Genomic DNA, 13,955 nt, shown 5'->3' on the forward strand with positions numbered 1-13,955 from the left:
AACGACTTGTAGATCTGGCCCAGGTTCCCCATATATACAAATGACACCTGGGCCCGATCTACACCAAGCAGGATATAACACTTTTAAAACCGTATGAAAACGGTATATGTAATGTGTCCTGGGCCTGAACAGTTGTCATAACCCTTATAAACCGTTATAAGCAGTAGTGTAGATCCTGCCCTGCTGAAATTTCCTTTTCAATACAACTGTTAAAGCTACAGGAGCCCTGTCCTCCTTTTCATATGGTCACCCTACCCAACATGGACTTTGCCTTTTTCACTACTCCCACACCCCACATTGGCACTTCCATCAAGCTTAAGCGACCGTCTCAAGAGTCAATAATTCTTTATGTTGGGAAAGGTTGGTGGATCTTGAACATTGTTTACAGCACTTCCCAGTCTGCCTATCACCACGTACTGCCAAAGCTTCCCTGCTGTGATTACTGTGACTTTTTCCCCCCCAAGAGTTTGTTGAAATTGCCATCAGGAAGTGTTACATTCCAATCTAGAAGGAAAACATCATCTATCTATCTATCTATCTATCTGTCTGTCTGTCTGTCTGTCTGTCTGTCTGTCTGTCTGTCTGTCTGTCTGTCTATCTATCTATCTATCCAGAAATCACTCCAATAGGTAAACATAGGCCTAACAAAGTACAACCATCACAGAACTGCAGCTCAGCTGCGCTGGAAGCTACCCATACCTCCAGAGTTCTGCTGTTTTTTTTATCTAAAGAGACAGATAACGTGGATGTGGAACTTATGTCAGACTGTAAATAAACAGAAAATTAAGAAAATACTCTAATTACTTATCACAGAAGTATATCAGTACGTTACTGTGTGGGGAATGTAACCCAGCAACAATTTCCAAGTGCTGATTTCTATTGCATTTTCATGAAAATTAAATCACCATCAGGAAGTTTTCAGTGGCAGATGCTCGCTGTCATACATTGCACTGCTATCCACAGGAGCCTGTTTTCCTCTTTGAGCTCCACTATTTGTTGAGATCAGGCAGGGAGGAAATTACTCCCACAGTGAGACCCTATATACTCAGAAGTAAGCCCTAGTTCGTTCAATGCGACTTACTCCCAGATAGTAGTGCATAGAATTTCAGCTTGAGTTTCATCTTTTTGAGAAGGCAGAGTTGATTGGGACTGAAGCGCTGTCTTTTTGCTGTTATCACCCCAGCTTAAAACTTCCTTCCTAGGGCTCATCTACACCTAAGGGTGTAGTGAGGAGGGGAGGATCGCAGACTTACCTGCTTCTGCGATCCTCCACCATCTTCTATATGGCTGCACAATGTCCCGGAAGGGAAACGGGACATCGCAGACACCATTTTTTAAAAAAAAAATTAGAAGAGGAGCCTGGCCACGCAACCCTGATCTGGGGAAAAAGATACTTTGTTGTAGTTGTTTTTTTAAAAAACCTCCATGGCCAACCCCAACCCCCCGCCACCATCCCAGGGATAGCGAAATTGCTGCCCCCCACCCATGAAGAGCATGGAGCTCCCCGGAACAGGATCTTCCCAAGACTGCAGGGGGAAATCAGGATAACCAAGGTCTTGGTTATCCCAGGGAAAGTCTCTGCCCATCCCTGGTTGCCCCTGGGATCCCCTGTGTGTTATATGGACACATAAAGTCACTGCTGAGCTGATCCAGGGATAACTGCATGGTGTAGACCTGGCTCTAGTGTGGTACACCTTGGTCTCTCTTGATCAAGGTTTTTATTCCAACTTGCATGCAGTTCATGAGACTCCTGTTTTCTTATACATTAGGCTCCTGTTTGCTTTTCCATGTTGCTTTTTTAAAATATGGTAGATATTATTTGTTGTTACCTTTTCTAAATAATACGGAGAAATACAAATAATATTTGTATTTAGATACAAATAATATTTGTATCTATAGGGCATTGCTCAGTTCTGTCTACTTTGAAAGATTATGCCACTGAATAGAGGTCTGTAGGTACTGCTGAGCAGGTGATATAGAACATAAATTCCTCCAAGTCATGTGAAGATCAGACATGAAGAGGTGCATTAAAAAAAACGGTTAGACTGGGAAGAAAATAATGAGAGGCCATAGTAATAAAGAATCTGGATTGAACTTTTTGAAGGTCTGATTCACACATGTACATTAGGGGTGTGCACGGACCCCCCGCTCCGCCCTGCGGGCCGATCCAAAAATTTCGGATTGGCCCACTCCGCGCCGCACCGCCCATACTCCGCTCCCCTTCGCCGTGGAGCTCTGGCCCTGAATCGGAGCTCCGCAGTGGAGGGGAGTGGTGCCAGGTAAGGCCGAGAGAGGAGGGTGGGGGTTTTTACTGGGCCCTGCCGCTGTCGCCGCCCGTGCGGCGACTGCGGCAGAGCCCGGTAAGGGACCAAGGGGGAGGGGGGCCTTACCTGCCTCCGTCCGCGGTCCGTCGGCTTCTTCAATTGAGCCCGCAGTTCAGCCAGGAAGTCTGGGCCGCAAGTGTGGCCTAGACTTCCTGGTTGAACCACGGGCTCAATTGAAGAAGCCGACGGATCGCGGACGGAGGCAGGTAAGGGAGAGGAGGGGGGGTTTACTGGGCCTTGCCACTGTCGCCGCATGGGCGACAGCGACAGCGGCAGGGCACGGTAAACCCCACTTACCTTTTTGGCGGAGCTCCGGATCGAGGTGAAGGATCCGCCTTCACCTCGATCCTCTTCGCCACGCTCCGCCGGCCCCCCAATCCTCTTCGCCTCCGCCTTAAGGGGAGGCGAAGCACCCCGCTCCGCTTCTAATTCGCCCGTCCGATTAGAAGCGGAGCACATCCCTCATGTACATCACTCAAAGAATCACAGCTGAATGTGACAGCTGGGTACGTTCAACAGAGTTGAACATGTAAAGGTACATTATTCCAAATCAAACCATAGCACCACCAAGCCCACGGCTGTCCATTGTACCTGCCAGTAGCTCTCAAAGACCTCAGACAGAGGTCCTCCCAGCTATATGTGCTCTACCACTTAGCTATAGCCATTACCCAAAGGTGATGGCAGGAATAATAAAAGCTCTGTCTATGGCAGAGGTAGGCCACATATAGCCTGTGAGCTGAAGGCAGCCCCTGCCGAAGGCCGCATTTAAAAATATATATACATCACAAGATGGTGCTCCGTAGCAGTGATGGAATTCATTGGATGCAAGCTAGATCTAAACAATTTAGTGATATTACGTGCTGCAGAATTGTTGCGTGTTGGAGGAGGAAGCAGTAAATAAGACACAGACACATATGTTGGATTCAACTTGGGCCTCTTTTTTTATAATTTGGTAGTAGCATCCCTCCCAGGATCTTTATGTGACAGTGCGGAAATTATTTCCTGGCTCACGCCCTCTGGCCTGTTGTTATGGGCAAGCCACACTTCAAGAGAGAAGCCGGCTCCCCGGCTCCTATCTTATTCGTCACTTTGTAAGTGTGGGGCTACTGCCCTATTCCACCCCCACTCGCTGCCATAATGACAGCAAGTAGATGAAATAGGAGGGTCTCCAAAGACACACCATATCCTGACACATGAGCCCCGGAGCCCCGCGGAGCAGGCCGTCTGGATATGCCAATCACCCAAAATGGGTGCCAGTGTGCTTACCGTCCCTATCAAAACTATCCAATTCCCGCACATCCCTGCCACCAATTAACCTATTTATACACCCCTCCTCCTAATACCTCCAGTATGGAGTAGGCAAAAACCCCTAAGGGAAAAATTCTTACTCAGCCCCCCCCTTCAAAGAGAGCGACTGGCTAATCCCATACTAGAAGAGGGAGGGAGGGTAGGTCAGCGACCGGAAAAAGGCCGATGCTTGGTGTGGGCTGCTTGTATAGAGCAGCCTCACCCCAGAGCTGCACGTGACCATGTTGCTGGGCAGAGGAGTGTTTATTTAGCTCCTCCCCAAATGCAACGGCCGGTTATTTAGTTGGGCGTTGGCCGGTTATTGCTACCAAACTGCAGCAGCAAAATGGTGATGATGATGATGATGATGATGATGATGATGATGATGATGATTCCGTTGTCCATAGAGAAGACATGGGGGGAAATGGCTCTCAGACCTCCCACATTTGCCCACCTCCTGCAATGGGCTTTTCATGCATGCAAGTCATCAAGATGTTGCCACCATTGAGTGATAACTGCACAGCAACTGAGAAGATCTACAGATGTGGTGGACTGCAACTCCTACCATTCCCAGGGAATAATGGGAGTTTTAGTCCAACAGATCTGGAGGGCATTACATTGAGGAAGGCTGATCTACAGTATGTGGGAATATATAACATTCTTTCATCAGACCATGTGCGATTGCTCAAGCAGTGCGTTTTTTCTTTTTTTGGTCACCAAAAGAACCTTTGCTATTCTTATCTGGTCTGCTTTGACATGGCCCTGATAATGGGCTTGCTTTGTACCATTTTCCTCAGGGAAAGGGTTCTTTGGAGCAATATATATCACTGTCGAGAATATTTTCTTGACATTCAGCCAAAAGCTGCTCTTTTCCATATTGTCCCATTAATCTTTGTTATACATTGCATATACCTTACTAAATGATACCTCACCTTCTCTGCACATCTTAATTGACTATATTTCATGAACTTTTAATTGACTAAACTGCATGTTTGAGAAAGCTGCTTTCAAACTTTGCTGGAGCAGTTATTCTCAGTGCCCTTTTCAAAGGCAAATTCAGGGATCCATATCTGGTCCTATGCAATACCAGCATTGCAGATACCTGAGACATTTATTTATTTGACTACATTTTCTACACTCCCTGGGCAGTTCACAAATATTACAGCTGATCCATCAATGTCTTGGTTTGAAATCCACCGTCTCAGTTTCGCCTCTTTTGTTCTGGCAGGTCTCACTTTTACTGAGGTCGTTTCTACACCAGCCCGAAAATGTGGGCTGGTCACAGCTGAGTCCCTGTGCATTCAAATGATGCACAGGGACTCCCAGGAGGAAAGAGGGACAAGAACGGGTTTTCCCAGGGATAAGTAATCCTTGGGAAAACCCTATTCTTCCCATGGTCTTGGGATCGTCCAGAGACCACAGGGCATGTGGCCACCTGTCCCTTCTTCTTCTTCCCTCTACTTCCCTCTACTTCTTCCCTTCTTCCTACTTCCTTCTTTCTACTTCCCTCTACTTCTTCTCTTCTTCTTCCCTCTACTTCTCAGCAGTAGAGGGAAGGAACCTGGGCCAGGAGGAATCAGGGGAGGGGGGTCAGGGCTTTTTAACAACAACAAAAAAATACTCATTTTTTGTTGAAGCACATGTGCACTAAGCTCCTTAATTTTATTTTATTTTTAAACGGCGGGCGCAACACCCTCCTTCCTCCTGGGATGTCGCGCCCCCATGTGGACTAAGGGGAGGATCTCGCAATCAGGATCTCGTGAGATCCTCCCCTCTCCCTCCCTCTACACCAGGCTGGTGTAGAAATGGCCTGAGTCTTTTCAACAGTATCAATGGTAGCTAAGGTTATAATTGTTATGTATCAATACCAAACTGGGCCTCCTTGGCATTTCTTTCATTAGGGTCAAATAGTGAATCCAGGTGCCTGAAGAACAAGGGGAAAAGCCTACACCACTATCTTTACGAGTTTCAAATCCTGGGAGCTCAGATATCAGGTAAAGTTTCTATAAACTTAGGGACTAATGCGTCTGCTTTGAAATTATAATTTTATATTTTAACCTATATCAATTTTTGCTGTGTGGTTTTAATCCTAGTTGTGCTTTTTATGTTGTATTTTGTATTCATGTTTTTAAATTGTATTTTGTATTCATGTTTTTAAATTGTTGGTTGTTTTTATGCTTTCCATGGTTTTAATTTTTGTGAACTGCCCAGAGAGCTTCGGCTATTGGGCAGTATAAAAATGTAATAAATAATAATAATAATAATAATAATAATAATAATAATAATAATAATAATAATAATATAAAAAATAAAAAATGGAGTTGCCCACCAAATGCGATGGATGTGTGAGGCAATGAAAACTGGCTCTACATGAGTTAGGTGGGTGATAGCCACCCCAACTTTACTTCGTTGGAGGCTTTGTCCCACCTGCCTTTCATTTGGGCCCTGCTTCCCCTCTCTCTCCACCCCAAGGGTTCTTGCCTCTGCTCCTGCTTCCATAAGATCTGCACTCTCAGTCAATTTTGTGTCCTGCTTTGCAGGATGTTGTTCACCTCTATATCTCTAATTTCATTTTTTGACCCTCTACTCTCAAGCCTTTCATGGGCCCTGGTGGCAGGTCGCAACAAGAAGAACAGCATTCTGAATCAGTGTTGGCTGCCATTTAAGTTTCCCATGATGCATCAGACATAACATTGTTCTGAGGTACTGTAGCACATTTAAGTGTGGTGCCCACTACCGATTGGACCATAGGTTGCCCGGGGTGGGGTGGGGAGGGATGGACAAAAGAACCTTAATCAGGAACCCAGGGCAGGCATCACTGGTGGACCCCGACATGATCCTGGGGCCTCAGCAGCTACACAAGACTACCACATGACAGCATGTAGCCTTGGTATGTTGATTGCTAGGCATTCAAAATAGGTATTAGATGAAGTGAACATTGAGTAGTGCAAAGGTAGGCAGAAAGGAGGTTTTTGGACTTCAAATCCCAGCATTTCTGGTCATTGGTCATGCTCCTAGGGGCTTCTGAGTGTTGAAGTCCAAAATGTGATTTGGACTCTTCCTACTCCTAGAGCAATGTGCTGATGCCATAAAGGCCATAGCTAGACCTAAGGTTTATCCCTGGATCATCCAGGGGTCAAACCTGTTCATCTAGGTGACACACAGGGGATCCAGTGCTCAGGCAGGGGCGAACCCTGGATGATCCCAGGATAAACCTTAGGTCTAGCTGTGGCCTATAGTCACCAATGGCTCTTTCAAATAAGGCAAAATTATTGTGAAGTCTTCTTTTGCAGACACAGTAGAATGGGGCATTTGCTCTCCTGGAGATAAACAGTTATTGCCTCCATTTTAAACTTTTTTTTTCCCCAAAAGAAAATAATACTCCATGGGGAAAAATAGTTTGTAAGTTCCTGGATCAAACTCAGTCCATTATTTTCTCCTCCTTCCTAGCTTTTGGGAAGAAAATATCCCACTGTACTGGCAAAGCGCTTCAGTGGGAGAAGGTGGACAGACAAACTCAAAAGGAGCGGTGCAGTATAGCAGACTATTTGTTCACAGTAGACCAGAAAAGCCGTTGATAGGTTAAATAACAAGCCGGGCTGCTTAGAAGGTTTCTGGGGCTATGATGTTGGGGCACCTTCCTGGTGCCCCCAACAAAGACCTATGTGTGTGGGGGGGTACAGAAATTGAGCAGTGTGACAGGCTGGAACAGGAGACCATTGGTATGTACAATGGTTCTTTGTGGGGGCCTGGGGAAATTTCCCTTATTCTCCCTCTGACGCCCCCCCCCCACCAATAAGACACCTGTTCACTAGGTGAATGCAGTAGTTGTTTTGAAAAAGAAGCAGCTCTTCTCAATATGGCTTTGAGAAGCACTTATAGTTAGACGTTCAAAGCAGAGCTGGTGGCAATTTCTGCTCTAAATCTATTTGTGTCAGGTCACGCCATTCTTTTTTTCCGAAGAAAATGTTGTTATACTTTTGATTGCAAACACACCAAGAGAGGATAAGTCAGCGTTAGGTAAACAGAACCACAGAACAGAAAAAAGAGCAAAGCACTTACACTTTAACACTTCAGCATTGTGCGGCTTTTGGTTGTACACAAAATTCCCATTGCTGATTTTGCTCTAAGCTAAGCACTAGGCAACATCCAGAGAGTGGTAGCTGCCCTCTTGGACAAAACTAAAACTCATGGAATCTATCTGTATTGGCACTTACTTGTCTTGAGCAATTCTATTATGTTCACTAAGTCATTTTCCATAGTTGTCATAACATTGGCAATATGATAACAATGTCATTTCCATCAATGGGCTGGGCTCAGTACTGAAATCTGATGTGCATTAATTACTGTTTCAGAACTTAAATGGTACCCTTTTAATCAATTCTTGGGAGCTTGAGAACAGATCATGCTCTAATGCATTTTCATTGTTCCATTCTGCAATCATTCACATTTTAGCTTCAGTCTTGAGGCATCTTTATATTCATAAAATTATTTCTGGATTGCCTTTTGTCCCTAAAGTATCCCCAAAGTGACCTACAATTTAGAACTTTCAAACAATTTAAAAGCTGTAAACATACACACAGAGCAAAATTAAGACAAGGAGAAAAATTATATTTAAAAAAAAACAGAGAATAGAGCTAATGCATTTCAAGTCAACTGAAAGCCAAGCAGAATAAAACTACTTTAAAAATCCCACCCAAAACTAAGGTAGGAAGGGGCCAGTCTAACAACTTTAGAAGAGAGTTCCACAATTGGATTGTCACCTGCCCTGTGTTCCTACCAACTTAGCCTCTTTTGGTGGTGGCACATGCAGAAGGCCCTTGGAATCAGATCCGAGAACAGGCTCATACAGGAGTTAAGGAGGAGGCTATGGATGAGGGTATGTTCTTCATCATCCCTGTGGTGTATGTCAAGATCCCTGATCCTCCCTCCCAAATGTCTGCTGGCTGACTCTGTGCAGATGCAACAGGGGGTGAAGAAGGAGGACTTCTATGCCACCACCACTGCCAGGGAATGGGCCTTAAAATGAGGCCTAGGTCCCATTTGGTCAGACTTCCACCAATGTCATCACTACCAAGTATCACAGAGAACCAGGGAGCTCATTTGGCTCTACTAAGTGGGAGAGGGCACTCAGGGTATGTAAAGCAATGCTACTCTGTTGTAATTTACATTAGTTCCTCATAGAGGTGTTCCTCTTAAGAAACTTTGGCTAAGGGATAAGAAGGCCTGTTCTTACTTCTCTCAAAGGGAATTCTGCATCTGATCTCAGGAGGAGTATGATTGGGTACTATTTAAGATAATACTGTACATTGCCAGAAGATGACGACTTCCTCTGTATTCAATGTAAATGTGATTTGGACAATCAGGATGCCACCCCTTCTCAAATATTCAATCCCTTCCAAGCTCTCCCCTTCAGGTATTCATGAGTAGGTCAGTCAAAGGCTCCTGAGGCATTCAAAAAACCAGTCTACATTACTCTGCTCTAGCAGGTGGCCATTTCCTCCAAAAGTTCCATATAGGTAGATAATCTGAGTTTGACATGGAGTTCCTATACCTTTTGGAACACTTGATGTGCTCTTTTGATTGACAAAAATGATAATCTATTATAGCATGGAAAATCATCAAGAAAAGCATTCTGGTCAATCAGAAAGGACAATGACTTACTGTATAAATCAGCAGCACAGCCTGTACTTTGGGAATATATTTTCCACTGATAACTGCTTCCTTGGATGATGTACGCACACACCCTCCCAAATGAAGCAAAAAGGAAGAAAAACATTACATGTTGGATAAGATTTTTCCCCCATTAAGTAATCAGCATCAAAACAGCCCTATTATCCCTGTTCCACAGAGTATAATGCAAATCAGGGTTTCCCCATGGTTTAATTTCAGAACTAGAAATATATGCTCGCATGAAGTCTGTAATGCTGGCTCAGATGAAATAGTTGTCAATGGGAAAATATACGCACTTCACATTCTGGATAGCCTCATCAGTGCTGTCATTAATACTTATTTGCTGCAATTATAGGCCTCAGATGTTTTCATGTGTACCTACTTTGCCTATTCCAAGCTGATCCATTACAAGGGGGTGGGGGTGGGGGAGCTCACCCTGCAGCTGAATTGTACTGCATCTGTATTATATCTGGCAATTTTGATACTGGCATTTCATAGGCCCGGCCTCCTTGCCAGGCTAGCACACTTACACAGGTGTAGCAGCATTTGTACGCCATTCTCACCTTACTTGAGGCTTGCAAGCCAAGATTTGGCTGGTGGTTTCAAGTCTATCGAAAAACCCAAGGATTCTAGACATCTGGGCCACAGCTAGACCTGAGGTTTATCCTGGGATCATCCAGGGTTTGCCCCTGCCTGAGCACTGGATCTCCTGTGTGTCACCTAGATGAATAGGTTTGACCCCTGGACAATCCAGGGATAAACCTTTGGTCTAGCTATGGCCCTGGTGCTTGTGGTCTTCTCTTCTCTGCTGATTCTCTCCTCCAGTTTTCCTGTCCTTCTCTGACTTTGGCCTCTCACCTGCCCCATACTCTGCTGGAGCATTTCCACTTCCAACCTACTTTCCCAGCATCGTCTGCCTACCTGGGCCCTAACACAGGCCTTCTGAACCTCAGGTCTGTGACCCAAAGCTGGCCTTCGTGGTCCCACGCTGGTCCTGTGGGATTCCCCAGAGGGTATGCCCACTTCCCCTGGGCCTACCCTGTTTCCCTGACTGCCAAACATTTGGTGGTGTCCTGGCTTTTGTGTATGTGTGTGTGTGTGTGTGTTTCCCCCAATGCTAAAATGTTGACATGCTTCTCCTAAGACTTAAATATAAGCAGTAAGAGCTTTGAGTTACATATGGGGAGGCCTTTCTATCAGTCTCACCAACGTCCCAGCCACACCTGATGGGTACACGGGAGAGGGCCTTCTCGGTGGCTGCTCCAAGGCTCTGGAACTCCCTTCCCAGGGAGGCTAGGCTGGCTCCCTCTGTGCTACAGTTTCGGAGGCAGGCAAAACCTTTATTTTTTCAGCAGGCTTTTGGAGCTATACTGGACTGAATTGGATTGGATTGGATCCCCCCTTTTCACCTGTTGCAGTTTTTTTAAAAAAAAATTAACAAATTTTTAATTTTACTGTAGGTTTAATTCTATTTTAACTTTTGTAATTTATATTTATGTTTTAATTGTAGATTTTTTAATCTTGTAAACCGCCTTAAGTCCCAGTACTGGGGAAGATGTGGGAAATATAATAATAATAATAATAATAATAATAATAATAAGAAGAAGAAGAAGAAGAAGAAGAAGAAGAAGAAGAAGAAGAAGCTACTATTGTTGTTGTTGTTGTTGGCGGCCCCACCTGTTTTGTCTCTGGCCCCCACCCTGTTTTGCCCTGAGCCCCGCCCACCACTGGAATGAATTTGACCCTTGGGCTAAAAGAGGCTCAACACCCCTGCTCTAAATGATAGGCAGGGATCTGAGCCAGTCACTGTCCAAGGGGGTGGGGATAGGACGGGAAGGGCAATTTCCTCGCTCAGAGCCTTGTCTCTGAGCTCACATCCAGGAAACAAAAATATCTTATGTCCCCCGCCACCTCACCCTCCAGTGCTGTGCAGGAGATATCGGATTGCTCCCTTAGAGAACTTAGGATACCAAGCACTATACAAGTAGTTTAAATAAATGAATATCATTCAAAAGCAGATTTATAGAGTGTCTAGTTGCATAGTAATTGAATTTTATATCCTGGCTTTTGTTCTATGATACATGGAAGCTTCTGCTTCTTACATAGACACTTACATGGGCAGGATCTACACTACTGCTTATAACAGTTTATAATGGTTATGACAACTGTTCAGGCCCAGGACACATTACTTATACCGTTTTCATAACGTTTTTAAAGTGTTATATCCTGTTTTATCATGTATTTCATGTATTGCAAATTTCATGTTTCCCACAGATGAAATATATTAACATTTTACCATTAAACACTTCTGGTAATGCTAAGAGATTGAGGAGATCTTGAACAAAGAAAGACGTAGAGGTGATGAAGAACAAAGTGAATGGACTCACACAGCAAGCTCCAGCTGTGTTGGTTGTGAGATGACATGAAGGGATTTGTATGGCTCCCTGGATAATCTGCCCATCCCAACCGTGAACTGGACTGGACTGGAGTGACCATAAAAGATCCAAGTCTCATTTCCATTCAAAACTTGGAGGAACCAGCCATACCCTTTTACTGTAGATGTTAATTGTACTCATGAACCATCATTGTTTGGTAATGATCTTCTGTTACTGTTTATCGAAATTGAGTTGAATCTGTCTTCCTTTTGTGGTCTGGATATCTGTTCTAGATCACATTGTCTGTTAAAATGTTTAAGCTGACACACATCAGTGCTGCTAACACAAAAAACTGTGCCGAACCCTGCCAGTAGAAACATCGAAATCACTGTAAAATCCCTTAGCACATTATGCTATAGATTTGCTGCGATTCCTGGATTGGATCTCTACCTATAAAGCTGAAAGTACGTGTGTGGGTTTGCATATCCAGAAATGTTTACCCCTTCCTGATTAGGTAGAAACTTGAACTTTTTGATGCTGATAGATCTTTGTGTACAAAGTTGTTGTTGTTGTTGTTGTTGTTTTTTAAAAAATAAATCGAATGTGGGTTAACTATTTTTAAAAATAATCTAAAACAAATCTTAGGCTGATGCCTACAACCCCATGCCTTCCTACAGATCCCAGCAACTGAAAACATGGTGGGAAGTGTAGGCATTTCAGAGATCTCAGTGGATCATGTGTGGCCATGTGGACAAGCCCCTGCATGGCTCCCACACCCACTGTCAGCTGATAGTTGGTTGCCTAGCTGTGACTGCTGCTTGCCACCTCAGGACCCAGGCCAAGGAGAGAAAACAGAGCTGAGGAAGCAGGTGCTGGCCACCCATCCACTGGTGCCCAATCTCAATGCCACAAATAGGGATGACAGAGTGGCGGCAGGGCAAGCCGCTATCAAGAGTGGTGGCGGCAGCCCCGGTCTGGTGCGGAGACCTACCCGCTTGGTGTTGATGGCGGGGCTGATGGCGGCAAGTGTGGAGACATTGGGCAGGTGAGGGAGAAGGACATGAGGGCTGAAGGGAAAGGAGCATTCTTTCAGGACCTGGGCAATGACAGGTATATCAGCTAGTCATAAAAGACCTTTTTGAGGTACTGAAACCAATCTCAAATAAAACTTTACAGCTAGGGAAAAGAAATGGAGAAGGGCTGCAGGTTTCCCTCACCTCAAAGTATTGTAACCAAGAACTCTTGATGAACATAGGCCTTAGCTAGACCTAAGGTTTATCCCGGGATCATCTCGGGGTCATCCCTGCCTGCTCCCGGGATCCCCTGTGTGTTATTTACATGAACAGGGATGACCCCGGGATGATCCCAGGATAAACCTGAGGTCTAGCTAAGGCTTTAGTTGCTGTTTTAAGTACCTCAGTATTAAAGCTGCACTTACAATACATGCTATTGGATTTGCTAATGAGTTGTTCATTATAGTTTACACCTCATAATTCTTAAAATAATGATGCTATTTCTCTGTGGATTGTCCATAGGAATTATGAAAGTTTGGGCAGCTAGAAAAAAATATCAGCATACAGAGGAGAATTTCCATCTTCTGTATTGCAATGCAGTTTACTGGACTATTATGGGCTATGTCCTTGTGGTTAATGAGATGGGATTATGGAAGGAGTACACAGTTGTGTGTTTTATGCGGTACTACACTATGCAACGTTTTTGGAGAATACTTAAACTGAGGTGTAGCTGCCAAATGCCCATTAGCGATTTAGCAGAGCCCTGTCAAGTGATGGTGCTTTTGTGTTTTGAAATGGTTTACATTTCTTATTTGGAATGCTTCATTGCATCTCATTTTGTGCTTTTGAGTATTTGCAGTGTGAACAAAACATTAAAGCAAATTAGTCTTTCTGGGGGGAAAACGTGGAATGGATGGTTCTGTAAGGCGATTCTATGGGGGGGGAACAAGGGGGGGAAACAGAGAGCCCCATTCTCAACAGCACTGGGAGTCCCGACATGGTTACAGGACGCAGGATTAAATTTAAGAGACCTCTGTTCAACTCTCTGTTCAGCTTGAGGGACTTGGGACATTGCAGAAACCAATATTGGCTTTACACCTGGTCCCCTACTTGCAGGCACTGCCATAGTTCCTGAATGGGCAGCCATGAGAAGGCATACAAATAAGCAAACTGTTGAAGAGCTATTACATAGGGTAGCATGTTTTCTAGATCCTATGCACACTTTCTGAAAGGAGTGGGACTACTTCCACACTCATTACTTTGCCTAGGATTCAAAGAGCCCC

The sequence above is a fragment of the Elgaria multicarinata genome, chromosome 8, assembly GCF_023053635.1.
Source record: "Elgaria multicarinata webbii isolate HBS135686 ecotype San Diego chromosome 8, rElgMul1.1.pri, whole genome shotgun sequence".
Taxonomy (NCBI): Eukaryota; Metazoa; Chordata; class Lepidosauria; order Squamata; family Anguidae; genus Elgaria; species Elgaria multicarinata.